The sequence below is a fragment of the Schistocerca americana genome, chromosome 8 (assembly GCF_021461395.2).
Source record: "Schistocerca americana isolate TAMUIC-IGC-003095 chromosome 8, iqSchAmer2.1, whole genome shotgun sequence".
Taxonomy (NCBI): Eukaryota; Metazoa; Arthropoda; class Insecta; order Orthoptera; family Acrididae; genus Schistocerca; species Schistocerca americana.
In genome coordinates this window covers 308,893,844-308,910,300 of record NC_060126.1, presented here as the reverse complement: position 1 = coordinate 308,910,300, position 16,457 = coordinate 308,893,844, and the positions used below count along the sequence as shown (strand labels likewise).

Genomic DNA, 16,457 nt, shown 5'->3' with positions numbered 1-16,457 from the left:
ACCCAGAACCAGTTTATGTGTGTTAATACGACATATGTGTGTTGTGTTCACTCCCGCTGGAGGTTCGAGTCCTCTCGCGGGCATGGGTGTGTGCGTTGTTCTTAGCATAAGTTAGTTTCCGTACTGTGTAAGTCTAGAGACCGATGACCTAAACAGTTTGGTCCCTTAGGAATTTACACACTTTTGTGTTGTATTCCGACTTTGAGTTAACCTGTGCACTGTCTGCAGTGGTCACAGGCTCCTTTCTCTGTCGTAATACATCACATATAACCTGTCATACTTTTGTAAACGAAGGCACCATCACGCAGAGAAGAGACCGTATGGCAGCTTCGGCGGATTAGATTGCAATGACGTTGGGTCTTCGCTAGAATCACGAAAATTCACGCAGCCTCACCATGACTGAATTCACAGGCACAGTGCACGTCTCGTTCTCCTTCTTTCTCTCGCTCATGGGATCACTGTGTTCACGCAACTCCGATGAGTTTAATGAATCTGTTTGGAGGTGGTTTATCACTGTCCTACGTATCCTTATCAGACAGCGTTCCCAGATCTTAAGGGCACTTTTTTTCCAGTCGATTTCAATGTCAATTGACTGTTCTTAAAATGTGTCTAACAAAACGTTGCAATGTTTTCTGTTAGTCTAATATCGCCACTCTAATGTGACTGACGCGAAATTTGAATAGAAATCATTTTTCCGATGTAGACACACGCCTACCAACTTTTGTTTGTGTCACACAACTCCTTCTTGGTGTTGCGATTGTTTTGCGTCAGTGTATTGATAGCCTTGTGTGGTTCAGATTATTGCATAAAATTAGTATGCACTTTCTGTGTTTAAAAGAAAACGTAACACCATTTTCCAGATATTGCTACTCGGTTCCATACGTTTTCTTTGTATAATGTGGTGTGTGCTATGTGTTTTTCTCAATGTAAGATTCATACACATGTTTTTGAGAAGAATACTGTCTCATTTTTCTGTGTACAATACTGTTGCCATGAATTTTAAGTGTGCTTATAGATCTACATATCTTTATTGGTTCCTATTATCACTTCCTACCCATCTTCGTGTAATAAAAAGCAGACCTATATTCACAGATTTACTTGTCATAAACTGTCATCTGATCCCACTGATCTATCACAGGACAATATAAATTTAAAGTATTTTTGAAATTCGTATTTTTTTGAGTCACTCATTAGTAAAATATGTCAATAAGCTGGTCTTCATATATCTACACTCCTGGAAATGGAAAAAAGAACACATTGACACCGGTGTGTCAGACCCACCATACTTGCTCCGGACACTGCGAGAGGGCTGTACAAGCAATGATCACACGCACGGCACAGCGGACACACCAGGAACCGCGGTGTTGGCCGTCGAATGGCGCTAGCTGCGCAGCATTTGTGCACCGCCGCCGTCAGTGTCAGCCAGTTTGCCGTGGCATACGGAGCTCCATCGCAGTCTTTAACACTGGTAGCATGCCGCGACAGCGTGGACGTGAACCGTATGTGCAGTTGACGGACTTTGAGCGAGGGCGTATAGTGGGCACGCGGGAGGCCGGGTGGACGTACCGCCGAATTGCTCAACACGTGGGGCGTGAGGTCTCCACAGTACATCGATGTTGTCGCCAGTGGTCGGCGGAAGGTGCACGTGCCCGTCGACCTGGGACCGGACCGCAGCGACGCACGGATGCACGCCAAGACCGTAGGATCCTACGCAGTGCCGTAGGGGACCGCACCGCCACTTCCCAGCAAATTAGGGACACTGTTGCTCCTGGGGTACCGGCGAGGACCATTCGCAACCGTCTCCATGAAGCTGGGCTACGGTCCCGCACACCGTTAGGCCGTCTTCCGCTCACGCCCCAACATCGTGCAGCCCGCCTCCAGTGGTGTCGCGACAGGTGTGAATGGAGGGACGAATGGAGACGTGTCGTCTTCAGCGATGAGAGTCGCTTCTGCCTTGGTGCCAATGATGGTCGTATGCGTGTTTGGCGCCGTGCAGGTGAGCGCCACAATCAGGACTGCATACGACCGAGGCACACAGGGCCAACACCCGGCATCATGGTGTGGGGAGCGATCTCCTACACTGGCCGTACACCACTGGTGATCGTCGAGGGGACACTGAATAGTGCACGGTACATCCAAACCGTCATCGAACCCATCGTTCTACCATTCCTAGACCGGCAAGGGAACTTGCTGTTCCAATAGGACAATGCACGTCCGCATGTATCCCGTGCCACCCAACGTGCTCTAGAAGGTGTAAGTCAACTACCCTGGCCAGCAAGATCTCCGGATCTGTCCCCCATTGAGCATGTTTGGGACTGGATGAAGCGTCGTCTCACGCGGTCTGCACGTCCAGCACGAACGCTGGTCCAACTGAGGCGCCAGGTGGAAATGGCATGGCAAGCCGTTCCACAGGACTACATCCAGCATCTCTACGATCGTCTCCATGGGAGAATAGCAGCCTGCATTGCTGCGAAAGGTGGATATACACTGTACTAGTGCCGACATTGTGCATGCTCTGTTGCCTGTGTCTATGTGCCTGTGGTTCTGTCAGTGTGATCATGTGATGTATCTGACCCCAGGAATGTGTCAATAAAGTTTCCCCTTCCTGGGACAATGAATTCACGGTGTTCTTATTTCAATTTCCAGGAGGGTATATGTAACCCTAACTCGCTATTGACCTACATTCTTTCTCTGTCAATGTTTCATGATATTTATACTTTCATATATGATTTTAATGTACTGTAAAGAATATATATCTCCTTAAGTGACCTTTTTGTCACCGATTATCTAGTACACAATATTTCAACTAAGTTTGGCACTCCAGCAGTAAACGTAATGTAATTGCACATAGCTATCGATAATTTTGCAATGTTTGGAAGTAAGTGCATCTTTGACAACATCGTAGCAGCTGTTTTCGTTGTCAGACTGCAGCACTTAGCGTATGTGACGATGGAACACGTGTTCTGGTTTTATGTATGTGATTAATAGAATGTGATGAGCACGACATGTAACGGACAACATAGCAAATGTAAGTAATGTTATTACACTGTAAATCTGGTTACGTTAATGTGACTTATGAAATGCTTTATTTATACATGACGATCTATCTAGACAAGTGACGCTTTTAATCGCTGGTTTATTTCAGGTTCTTAATACTGGCTCACGGCCGAAATTAGTTAATAGCACGATTTTAATGAAGCACAGTACAGCCTAAAATGGACATTGTACCTGTTATTGTATTGCAAATTAGTCACATATCAGGTTACACACTCAGTACTTTGTTCCTGAGTGCATTGCTTGCAGAGTCGCTGTTTTGTAAAATCACTATCAGGGTGAGTCAGAAGGAAAGGTACAAGCTTTGAGGGTGATACTACTGCTGATTCTGGACTCAAAACTTCAAGTCACTGGCGTCAGCCGCATATTCTTGAAAATGTATTACCGAAATCCTTGGAGGATGTTCCTATGGCAACACGACGTCGTTTGTATTAGTTTGGTGCAGAAGTTCGTAGCGTTTTTCCATAAGTTTAATAAGCATAACAGATACACACAACAGAGACTTAAGTCATCAGTAATACATTCTCCTCCACAACAGTCTGTAACGCTGGGGTAACTTTTCGATTCCGCGACTACAGAAATCAAGTGATTTTGTGGCGATGGATTCGTCCAGCCATGTTCAGAGAGCATTTTCATCCTGTGAGAAAGTTCCTTGAAGACTGTTCGATAGACAGCGGAAAAGGTGAAAATCTGAGGCCGCAAGGTCATGTGAATAAGTTGGGGCGGAATGACTTCGCAACCCAAGAAAAAACACTATACGTGTTTTTTGTCAGTCTGAGAGAATGCTGGCGACATTTAGTGGACTAGTATCACTTCATGCTGTCTTCCTGGTCATTGTTCTTGGATTGCATCTGTAAAACGTCTTAGGCAATAAATGTCAGCAGTGATGATTACAGCTTGGGGAAGCAGTTTGTAGTTAACCAGACCGACGCTGTTTCACCAGTTGCGCTACATTGTTTTGTGGACGCGCGCAGGTCTTTGTGCAAGGAGTTGCTGCTTTATTTGGGCTCAGCAAGTTCCTTTTCCTTATGTTAGCATAAAGACACCATTTCTTGTCACGAGTAACGATACAGGATAGGAACGGTTGGTGTTGTTCACGGGCCACTTGTTGACAAACGAGCAGAAATTAGCATGTGGCCACCCGCACGTTTTTTTAATTTTGACTTAGAGCATGCGGTACCCATACACCCGATTTTTGAACCTTCTCCATTGCACGCAAATTTCTCGCGATGGTAGAATGATCACAATTCGTCACATCTGGCATTTCTCGGGCACACTGACGTGGATTAATGTTTTTAAGCAATCGTCCTAAGCCCCGGAGGTTTTCCTGAGTGTGGAAACTCACTAATGTGAAAACGATCTTCCATAAGACGAGAAAATGATTTTCTTGCCATGCTCTGTCCAGTGACATTATCCCCGTACAAGACGCAAAAGATCCTGGCTGCCTCCAGTGCTGCCACTCCTCTGTTGAACTTAAAATGAAGAATATGTCGGAAATGTTCAGATTTCTCCACTTGGCGCTCCATTTTCTAGTGTCCACAGCTCCACTCACTATCTCCAAATGATAAAACCGCAATGTGTAAACTCAAATAGCACCAGTGTACTGCAAATAAAAGGTGACAATGAATAAATAGAGCCATAGCGTCCGCATTACCAACATGCAAAACAAAAGCGATACGAACTTATGCACCAATCACAGCACGACGGAACTCCCGCATATTCCGTACGGACACAGTACCTGGCCGAAAATCATCCTGGGGTCGTATCGTTGGGGTCATTTCTTGACACAGAGGTCACCCGATCCTATCCCATTACATTGTTGTTAGTGTGGCTACCTTAAGAGTGAAGTCTATAAGCACAGAATGGACAAAAGGGAGGAACTTCTTGGTCGTATTTTCCATGCGTGTGCTCAAGGAAATGACTGTACGAATGAGCCCAAATCACCAACACAACTGCTGTCTATAAAAGCTGCAAAAACCATTGCAGTCGACGATGAACTGACTGAACGTCTTTTACAAGCAAATGTATACAATTAAACAAAACATTAGATCACTCTCCACAATTCTATTCAACATCACTTTGGAAGAGATTATGAGGGAGACATTCTTGGAATACACACAACAAAAAGTAAAGGGAATTTCTTTTGGAGGTTCAGTTAAAGGCCTTACGATACATGCACTAGCTTTCGCAGATGATATTGCTCTCCTATCCACAAATATAGCAGATGCAATTAAACAAATAGAAATCTTAGCGAAGTATGCCGCAAAATTTGGTTTACACATATCACGAGAAAAAACTAAATTCATGTCTAACAAATATAAGGAAATCAGAGAATTGCACATAATTATTGAATGTATTGAAAAGGTCAAACACGTTAAATATTTTGGAGAAACAACAACGGATACTGGCATAGAAAAAGAAGCTGTCAAACTTCGAGGGGTTGAACTTAGGAGAGCACACATTTTAACGCAGAAGCTGTGCAACAAAAAATGTCTATCACGAAATACAAAGTTATTACACTGCAATACAGTGACGAGAACAGAAGCTGAATATGCAGCAGAAACACTCTCCGCCGTCCGCGGTGGCCGAGCGGTTCTAGGCGCGCAGTCCGGAACCGCGCGACTGCTACGGTCGCAGGTTCGAATCCTGCCTCGGGCATGGATGTGTGTGATGTCCTTAGGTTAGTTAGGTTTAAGTAGTTCTAAGTTCTAGGCGACTGATGACCGCAGTAGTTAAGTCCCATAGTGCTCAGAGCCATTTGAACCATTTTTTTTTTTAGAAACACTCTCCCTCAATACATCTACATCTACATCTACATCTATACTCCGCGAGCCACCTTACGGTGTGTGGCGGAGGGTACTTATTGTACCTCTATCTGATCCCCCCTTCCCTGTTCCATTCACGAATTGTGCGTGGGAAGAACGACTGCTTGTAAGTCTCCGTATTTGCTCTAATTTCTCGGATCTTTTCGTTGTGATCATTACGCGAGATATATGTGGGCGGTAGTAATATGTTGCCCATCTCTTCCCGGAATGTGCTCTCTCGTAATTTCGATAATAAACCTCTCCGTATTGCGTAACGCCTTTCTTGAAGTGTCCGCCACTGGAGCTTGTTCAGCATCTCCGTAACGCTCTCGCGCTGACTAAATGTCCCCATGACGAATCGCGCTGCTTTTCGCTGGATCATGTCTATCTCTTCTATTAATCCAACCTGGTAAGGGTCCCATACTGATGAGCAATACTCAAGAATCGGACGAACAAGCGTTTTGTAAGCTACTTCTTTCGTCGATGAGTCACATTTTCTTAGAATTCTTCCTATGAATCTCAACCTGGCGCCTGCTTTTCCCACTATTTGTTTTATGTGATCATTCCACTTCAGATCGCTCCGGATAGTAACTCCTAAGTATTTTACGGTCGTTAACGCTTCCAATGATTTACCACCTATGGCATAATCGTACTGGAATGGATTTCTGCCCCTATGTATGCGCATTATATTACATTTATCTACGTTTAGAGAAAGCTGCCAGCTGTCGCACCATGCATTAATCCTCTGCAGGTCCTCCTGGAGTACGTACGAGTCTTCTGATGTTGCTACTTTCTTGTAGACAACCGTGTCATCTGCAAATAGCCTCACGGAGCTACCGATGTTGTCAACTAAGTCATTTATGTATATTGTAAACAATAAAGGTCCTATCACGCTTCCCTGCGGTACTCCCGAAATTACCTCTACATCTGCAGATTTTGAACCGTTAAGAATGACATGTTGTGTTCTTTCTTCTAGGAAATCCTGAATCCAATCACAAACCTGGTCCGATATTCCGTAAGCTCGTATTTTTTTCACTAAACGTAAGTGCGGAACCGTATCAAATGCCTTCCTGAAGTCCAGGAATACGGCATCAATCTGCTCGCCAGTGTCTACGGCACTGTGAATTTCTTGGGCAAATAGGGCGAGCTGAGTTTCACATGATCTCTGTTTGCGGAATCCATGTTGGTTATGATGAAGGAGATTTGTATTATCTAAGAACGTCATAATACGAGAACAGAAACATGTTCCATTATTCTACAACAGATTGACGTAAGCGAAATAGGCCTATAATTATTCGCATCTGATTTATGACCCTTCTTGAAAATGGGAACGACCTGCGCTTTCTTCCAGTCGCTAGGTACTTTACGTTCTTCCAGCGATCTACGATAAATTGCTGATAGAAAGGGGGCAAGTTCTTTAGCATAATCACTGTAGAATCTTAAGGGTATCTCGTCTGGTCCGGATGCTTTTCCGCTACTAAGTGATAGCAGTTGTTTTTCAATTCCGATATCGTTTATTTCAATATTTTCCATTTTGGCGTCCGTGCGACGGCTGAAGTCAGGGACCGTGTTACGATTTTCCGCAGTGAAACAGTTTCGGAACACTGAATTCAGTATTTCTGCCTTTCTTCGGTCGTCCTCTGTTTCGGTGCCATCGTGGTCAACGAGTGACTGAATAGGGGATTTAGATCCGCTTACCGATTTTACATATGACCAAAACTTTTTAGGGTTCTTGTTTAGATTGTTTGCCAATGTTTTATGTTCGAATTCGTTGAATGCTTCTCTCATTGCTCTCTTTACGCTCTTTTTCGCTTCGTTCAGCTTTTCCTTATCAGCTATGATTCGACTACTCTTAAACCAGGAACTAATAGCTGAGCCCGAGAAGAAGGGAATAGTAATTCTGAGCAGGATTCTCGGCGGATAAAAAAAAAATGGCGAAAAACGGGTAAAGATGAGCAATGAGAAGATTTACCAATTTATTAAACCAGTCACAACGGAAATGAGAAAGAGAAGGCCGATGTTCTTTGGTCATCTGGTGAGAATGGATGATGGCAGGTTAACGAAGAAAATCTTCAGTATAATTCAACATAGGAAAACACCCAACTCTTGGTTGCATGGAATAAAGAAAGACCTCGGTGAACTTGGGCTTACAGAAACGGACGCAATGAATAGGGACAAGTACAGAAAGGCAATAACTGATTTCGAGGTTTTCCAGGAGGCTCCAAAACCGAAGACCAACAAGAAACTAACAGCTGAAAGTCTACCAAAAATGGCAGCAGGCAGAAGAGCAGCCCGAGAGAAGAGAATGAAAAAACTGAACATTGAATAGAATTTGTACAGCGGTCCTTAGTTGGCCAATTCGTGTAAATAAATAAAAAATAAAAATAGATCACAATGTTTCATTTGCTATCGTTTGTAGATGCCCTGTTCCACACTGTTTACATTAGCTTTCATACAACGTTCTTTCTTCAGAATGACAAATGCTATCTATCACCCATCAAAGCATGAATCTTTCCTCCCAACTCACCCTGCATATGGTGCGCAACTCAGATCTTAATCATGTGGCATCTACACCTAACTATGCTGTGTGCATCCTCCTTACCGAGCGACTTCGTCAGCACGGATCTCTTCGCCTGGTGTGCGTTTTTGGTAGGAGTCGAAGAGGCACGAGGTGCTTCGTCTGCATATCATTTTTCTAATGTTATTAAAAGTGGTTATTAAAATGAAATCTGAAATAACTGGATGATGGGTTAGTAGTGAGAGGATAGCTGGTGTGACTGTCAATTAAACTTGAGTTACATTTTAAAAACCTTAATAAACGAAAATTAAAGATTTGGGGCGTTGGCGCAAGGGTACTCCCTACATCTTCCATTGTGGTAGAAATTCAGATTGTCAGAATACTAAATTGGTGCAATTTATCACGGTTTTGGTATCCACTCTACGATCTGTTGTCTACATCGCGCTTCACTTCTTTCGTCATATATCAGCTGAAGCAATCTCAACTTAACTATGAAGTAAAGCTTGTGGTGGAATATTGCGGCTCCTAAAGCCATAAATGTCACATATGTCACCGTCTTCTCAGCATCACTGCCGCTGGACTGTGTCTGCAACATTGCTTCGCTCCGCTGCACTCTTCCTATCCTGCCCTGCTGTAATGCCATAGCAGTGTGTCAGCAGCGCTCGGGGACAGGTGACACTGTGAAATGTTTCACCAGAATCTCTGAACTACCGTAGCCTGTGTACTGTGGAACACTCTCAACTTGTTCATCTTATTATCTGTTGTCACTGATGGTATCTTGCGGTAGACGCTGAACTTCTGAGACTTCTACTGTTCTTTCTAGTTCGCTTGTTTCCTTGTGGACTTTAAGCTTTTCCGCAATACACCGATCCTATGATGTACGCTGACGAGCCAAGACATTATGAGCACTTGCTTAACAGCTTGTTTTTTCGTCTTTGGAACTAAATACGTCACTGATTCTGCATATCACGGATCCGGCAGTTTGTTAGCTGGTTTATGGAGGTATGTGGCATTAAATGTCAACGAACAGGTCAAGTAATTCGCATAAATAAACAGTCGCTGATCCGCCTACGCGGTGATGGCACTCGATAGCGACCTAGATGGGTTCCATGGGATTTACATCAGACGAATTTGGTCGCCGAGACATCAACGTGCATTCTCTATAATTCTCCTTAAGCCAGTGTAGCAGGGTTCTGGCTCCGAGACACCGGTAATTATATTGCTGAAAGATGACCTCGTCGTCAGGGAAGACATAAAACATGAAAGGATGTAGGTGGTCCACAGCTTACCTGCTGTCTTCGATATTACCGCAAGTCCCGGGCAATCTCAAGAGAATGTCTGCCGTAGCATAATAGTGCTGCCAACAGCATGCGTCCGTGGCGCGCTGCACGTTTCGAGCCATCGTTCACCTCGATGAGAGGGTTTTTGGAAACAACCATCGACCTAGTGTAGCAAAAGAGTGATTCATCCGAAGATCCGACATGCCCCCATTGATCGACGGTCGAATGCCGATGGTCCCGTGTTCACTGCAATCGTAATTGACGATGTCGTTGGGTTAACATGTGAGCATGTTGTTGCAGAGCCAGTAGTGTAGTATTAACGTATGATCGCCACTGAATACCGTTCCCGCAACAATGTTAACTTGCTGTAGATAACAGCATTTTGTATTCCATTTTTTTTTTTTGTCAATTTCTGAATCACAGAACAGAAGTATCCTTGATCAATATCCTTGCTGCAGAGCATCAGATACGCAAAATAAATAAATTATTCTTGATATTAAATGCATCATTCCTATCTGGCACCAAAACAGTTAAAATGTGCTTCTTTTCACATGATGTTTCTGTCGGCAAACGAGACGCAGTAATTACATTTTATGTTATTCAGCTGAATGCGAGATAACATACTGCGACTTCTGTCTTGAGAAGGACCACTCTGACGCTGCAGTAGCGGAGCAGATTCTCTTAATGAAGAGTTAATGAAAATGGAAGAAAGGTAAAGTGTGGTGAACGTACCTCATGAGTTTGGTATTCCTCGCAGCATTCTTCCACAAGTCCGGCGAGCGTTCCGAACCATACGCACTGCTACCCGTAGAAGAGAAGGTAGTTACAACGGTCAGCTAGAGCAGCGGACAGCCACAACATTGTGCACCAGTCATGAATGGACTCTGGCCAAACAGCATGTGCAAATGCAACCATATGTAACAGGATTTCAAGGCACGCAATCTCACACTTCACAGTGGACGGAGACTGCATGTAAGGGTAGACTTTTTGCCCGACGACAGCTGTATTCCATTGACACCCGGTCATGGGCGACATCGTTTGCAATGATGCCAAGAGCATAGGGACTGGACTTATGAGGAGTGGGGTTGCATTCTCTTCCCAGATGAGAGGAGATTCACTATGAGTAGAGATTCCGCGACGTGCCTTCATATGGCGAGAGTGGGAAGACGTCATGCACCCAGGAACACTGTCGAACATGATCGTTTTGGTGGTCCAGGTGTTATGCAGTGGTGTTCTGATCTCCAGATCTTTGAACACGGTACACTTGAGGCAAAAACAAGCGCTGTAGCATTGTAAGAGGTAGAGCGGCGAGCAGGTGTGCCAGGGCTTACCTAGGTTCAAGTTCACTACTGCCAGCGCCACGTCATCATAATGCGCTTGTGCTTAACATGAAAAAGATTGCATCAATATCTGAGTGAAATTAAAAATTGAAATAAGCTTTCCAAACTTCGTCAGTGTATGCTTAAGTGTATTAATGATAAATTGTAAGGTCTCAGAATGATCAAATGAATAAGTTAGGCAAAATACAAGATCTTAAGGACGAAAGAAGAGGCGCTGAATGATGAAACTTGTTCATAATATGCAAATGTATGTCACAATTAAAGGTTACAAGTCTTAGCCTGATCCGAGCAATATTTTGATAATAATCGGCGTTTATACAAAAAACTAAATAGGCTAAATATTAGACTCAGAAACCTCGTGTGTAGCCTCAGTTTCATGTAAAAACATTCAGTGTGTGACACCAATAACATACCTCTATTAGTTTTCCAGTTATTTACCATAAACCAAATTTGGAACGAAAATGTCCTTTTTCATGTAAGATTAAATACCATTTGTATTTGTAATAGAAATTTTTAATTATAGCACTTGATTATATTCAAGCAATAAAACATCTGTACAAGGTTTCAAGACTGTATTGTAAATAAAAGTGGTTACAAAGAATCTTAAAGAGGTAGTCCAGAGGCCATGTTGTAGTGTCAGTTCCGTTGTAAAACTCCTATCTGGCTACCTTTAAATGCAGTCGAGGTAATACATTTTCATCACAGACTATTAAAAACTTGAATCTACTGATAAGTTTCAAGTGAACGTTAAGATGTAACCAATCTCTGATGATGAATCCTCATAATTATAAATTGAAATTAACAAGGATGGCTCTGTTAAAGTAATAAATCCAAAGTCTAAAGGTAATTTGTCAAAAGTTAAATCGAATGTAAATTATAATGTAAATGAATTAAGATAAATTATAAGGTCACTCTGAAGTTTGAACCAATTCCTGATGATAGTGTAATTGAAGTTGAAGTCAAAAAATAAAAAGTAAAATTAATAGAGTTATCACATATTGAAACTGAGTTCACTACTACTGAAATACACCCAAGTCGGGAAATGCTACTAACTTTTTTAAAAATGGGTTGAAATGCCGCTTGGCAAGGTGGAGGCACCAGACTGGATGCAATTACTGTTTTCTAAACTTGACTCGCATCATCAAGAACTGAACATTAACATTGAATCTTGTAACAAAGAACTAAAGGATGAAATGAACTCAAAACTGAGTAGCTTAAATTATAAAATTGATTTTAACCAGCATGATCTGCAAGTAAAAGTAGGGCAACAACTAACTAAACTGCATAGTTTCTTCAAAACCGAAATTTGTGATGTTCACAAACACACAGATGATCCTATGGAAATGAGGTTGTCAGAAAGGATAGATAATGAATCCAAACTTTCTTCTAATCGTTTTGAGGAAGTAACTAAATCAACTAAATGCCTGTCAGAAAAATATTAAGAAAGTACAATTTGGCAATGCGAAAATATGGGAGGATGTTGGTAAAGTACAATTTGGCAATGCGAAAATATGTGAGGATGTTGGTAAAGTACAATTTGGCAATTCGAAAATATGTGAGGATGTTGGTAAAAAGTTTTATGACTGAGTGGAGGCATTAGAACCACAAACACAAAAACTAAGTACAGTATTGCTAATGTAGAAAACAGAATGACCTCTCATAGGTCTCGTAATAGTACTGTACAGGATGATACTTCAGTTGATGCAGAATTTATCGGATTTCGTCAGCTTTTATGTTTTTATCCAGACAAACAAATTCACCTATTAGAGTTCTGGAATGATTTTGAAGATTTTTTTATCAAATACATGGTAAGAACGTGACGAAATTTCTTTCATAAGAAGTCATTTGTTAGGAGACGCTTTGAGGGTCAGCCGACGTAATGATTAAATGCAAAACTCTTTCTGAATTTATGACGGCATTCCTTAATGACTACTGGTCACGCAACAAACAAAACGATGTTTTGAGAGAATTTTGGAGTGGTAAAATGTTTACTCTATATGATGAGTCAGTTAAAGAGTTCTCTAGAAAGTAGGTTTCGCGGTTGTCACATCTGACAGAAAAGATGAAACCGGAAATGATGATCATGGGACTAGCAGGTAAGCTGCCTTCGTACTGGAAGAAAAGAATCACTCCTGCACCTAGAGATAACATGGAGAGATTCATTGAGTATCTGGAGCGAACGGAAACCGTAGCTGCTGTTGAGGACCAGATGCAGAATAATAATAGGTCCTCTAAGAGTCTTACAAACAACCGAAATAATGCCAGTGGGAACGTGAGTGTTAGAACTATAGAAGTTCAGAGTGCACGATCTAATTACCATTGTCAAGGTCGTGGTAAAGGAAGATGAAGTAGACAGCCACCGCCCTTTAGCAATAACTATCATGACTAAGGCAGAAATATAAATATTGTACCGCTGAGACCAGACGGAGAGCAGAATTCGACCCGATCTGATTCTGAATCGAATCAGCACACCAGACCACATGTGGGAAACTATGTCCCGCCTATGAGGTAACTGGTGCCCACCAGCGCAAGCTGTAACACAGCCAGTAACAAAAACACAGACCGTAGTCAGTTAGCACACACAGACCAATAACGTGGATGTTGAATCAGAAACAGGCAGTACTAGTAATGTGCTAAACCACTCTCATTATCGAATTGACAGCATTTTGAATTCTTTACAAAAATGGGACAAGAAAGAAAAAGAAAAGGCTACACGTAATAGGGAAGGACAAATTAACTGGTTTGAATCAGATGAAGAAGAAGCTGAAGGATAAGGTTTCGGTGGAGGAAGTACAGTTAGTTTTGCAAGATTTTGAGGAAGAGGAGTTGTTAGACGAAGGGGGTAGCAATAATAATGAGATAAGGGAGCCTATTAGCTGTATTGAATTGCCACAAACTCTAAAAGCAGACAATAGTAATATAGATAGCAATATTTCCCAGGGACGTAGTTACTCAGAGGTAGAGATTAGTTTAGCTGATACGCAACAAACGAAAGTAGAGGAAGTCGTCAAGCAATCTGACTTAAATTGATAAACAGATTGGAGGAGGTAGCTGCGGATGTAAAGGTTCATGACCCCATGAATCTAAGTGTAAATATACTTGCAACTGAACAAAATCTCAGGAATATCAGTTGCCTTCTTGATAACGGCAGTGAAGCAAATGCTTTGCCGCAAGCCCTCTTTGATTCTGTTCCTAATAAAAATGAATGCAGTAATAGCTGTCTTCGAAATTTGCACTGGTGCTATAAGATTAGGAAGTGACAAGCAACAAGATTTTGATCCCTGGGAACGCTACGGGTACTTTGGGGCATTCTCACTATACCTCATACGCCTGCCAACTTTCTTGCCACTGCCACAGGTGCTGTTCAACTTCGCCGGTCTCACCCTGTACAATGCATTCCCCGACAAAGTGCCGCTGTAGGGTTCGCCACTGCTGGCGCCGTTCATCTGCGTACGAGTCGTCACACGAGGTGACTATTCGCAACTCGTCCGCCACAATGTGGCTCGCAATATGACACGCTGCACGGAGGCCGGTCTCGAAAATTTCCTCACAGAAGTGGTGACCGACAAAGTGGTCGGGCTAGCAAACCACAGGCGGGTGCGCGAAGTAGTGGTCCCCACAACCTACCGTCCGAAGAGCGGCGCCCTGTTCAAGGCCCGCGCACTACAGTACTGCCTCGAGGACGGAGTGAACACACTCGCCGACAACGACTGGGTTGTTCACCTCGACGAAGAGACTCTGTTGACGGAGAACTCCGTTCGAGGAATCTTGAACTTCGTCCTGGACGGCAAGCATCAGTTTGGCCAAGGATTAATCACGTACGCCAATGAAGACGTCGTGAACTGGGTCACAACACTGGCTGACAGCTTTCGCGTTGCGGATGACATGGGGAAACTTCGGCTGCAGTTTTCAATGTTCCACAAGCCGCTCTTCAGCTGGAAGGGCTCATACGTTGTAACACAGGTAAGTATCTTCACATTACATTACATGGGATGCAAGGTATTACTCAAACTAATTTACAGACTGTGTTCAGATACTGAGTTTTCAATATCTGCGGCAGAGGTTGTAATGTAGTAGATATATAACGCGAAATAGTTACCATCGACTAAATACATAAATTGTTTCATTATACGTTGTCGTTACCGGTTTCGAACAGCCTGCCTAGCTTTTAATTGCCAAAAGCATTTTAATGATAAATGCTGGAAATAAATACAAAAATAATTGCTATAACACGAAGCGAAAACGCCAGAGTAAACACAAATAACAATTAACTCAATTTCTTCACATCCCATCGTCAATGAATCTTGGCATTGTTATTCAAATATGTAGTTAAACAAACTCTGATGATGATACATTTGATCGGTTTTGAATGCTAAGGCGGTCGTTATCGAATCTCCACCCGGTGTGTTACAACAAAAGTGTGTCAGTCATTGGTGTGTACAACTCTCGTCAGTCACGAAATACACTCCTGGAAATGGAAAAAAGAACACATTGACACCGGTGTGTCAGACCCACCATACTTGCTCCGGACACTGCGAGAGGGCTGTACAAGCAATGATCACACGCACGGCACAGAGGACACACCAGGAACCGCGGTGTTGGCCGTCGAATGGCGCTAGCTGCGCAGCATTTGTGCACCGCCGCCGTCAGTGTCAGCCAGTTTGCCGTGGCATACGGAGCTCCATCGCAGTCTTTAACACTGGTAGCATGCCGCGACAGCGTGGACGTGAACCGTATGTGCAGTTGACGGACTTTGAGCGAGGGCGTATAGTGGGCATGCGGGAGGCCGGGTGGACGTACCGCCGAATTGCTCAATACGTGGGGCGTGAGGTCTCCACAGTACATCGATGTTGTCGCCAGTGGTCGGCGGAAGGTGCACGTGCCCGTCGACCTGGGAGCGGACCGCAGCGACGCACGGATGCACGCCAAGACCGTAGGATCCTACGCAGTGCCGTAGGGGACCGACCCGCCACTTCCCAGCAAATTAGGGACACTGTTGCTCCTGGGGTATCGGCGAGGACCATTCGCAACCGTCTCCATGAAGCTGGGCTACGGTCCCGCACACGGTTAGGCCGTCTTCCGCTCACGCCCCAACATCGTGCAGCCCGCCTCAGTGGTGTCGCGACAGGCGTGAATGGAGGGACGAATGGAGACGTGTCGTCTTCAGCGATGAGAGTCGCTTCTGCCTTGGTGCCAATGATGGTCGTATGCGTGTTTGGCGCCGTGCAGGTGAGCGCCACAATCAGGACTGCATACGACCGAGGCACACAGGGCCAACACCCGGCATCATGGTGTGGGGAGCGATCTCCTACACTGGCCGTACACCACTGGTGATCGTCGAGGGGACACTGAGTAGTGCACGGTACATCCAAACCGTCATCGAACCCATCGTTCTACCATTCCTAGACCGGCAAGGGAACTTGCTGTTCCAACAGGACAATGCACGTCCGCATGTATCCCG

The 16,457-nt window shown here is 43.8% G+C and overlaps 1 pseudogene; it reads left to right on the top strand.

The window, feature by feature from the left end:
* Positions 1-14,197: 14,197 nt before the first annotated feature.
* On the top strand, positions 14,198-15,065 carry LOC124545791 (annotated as a pseudogene).
* Positions 15,066-16,457: the final 1,392 nt, after the last annotated feature.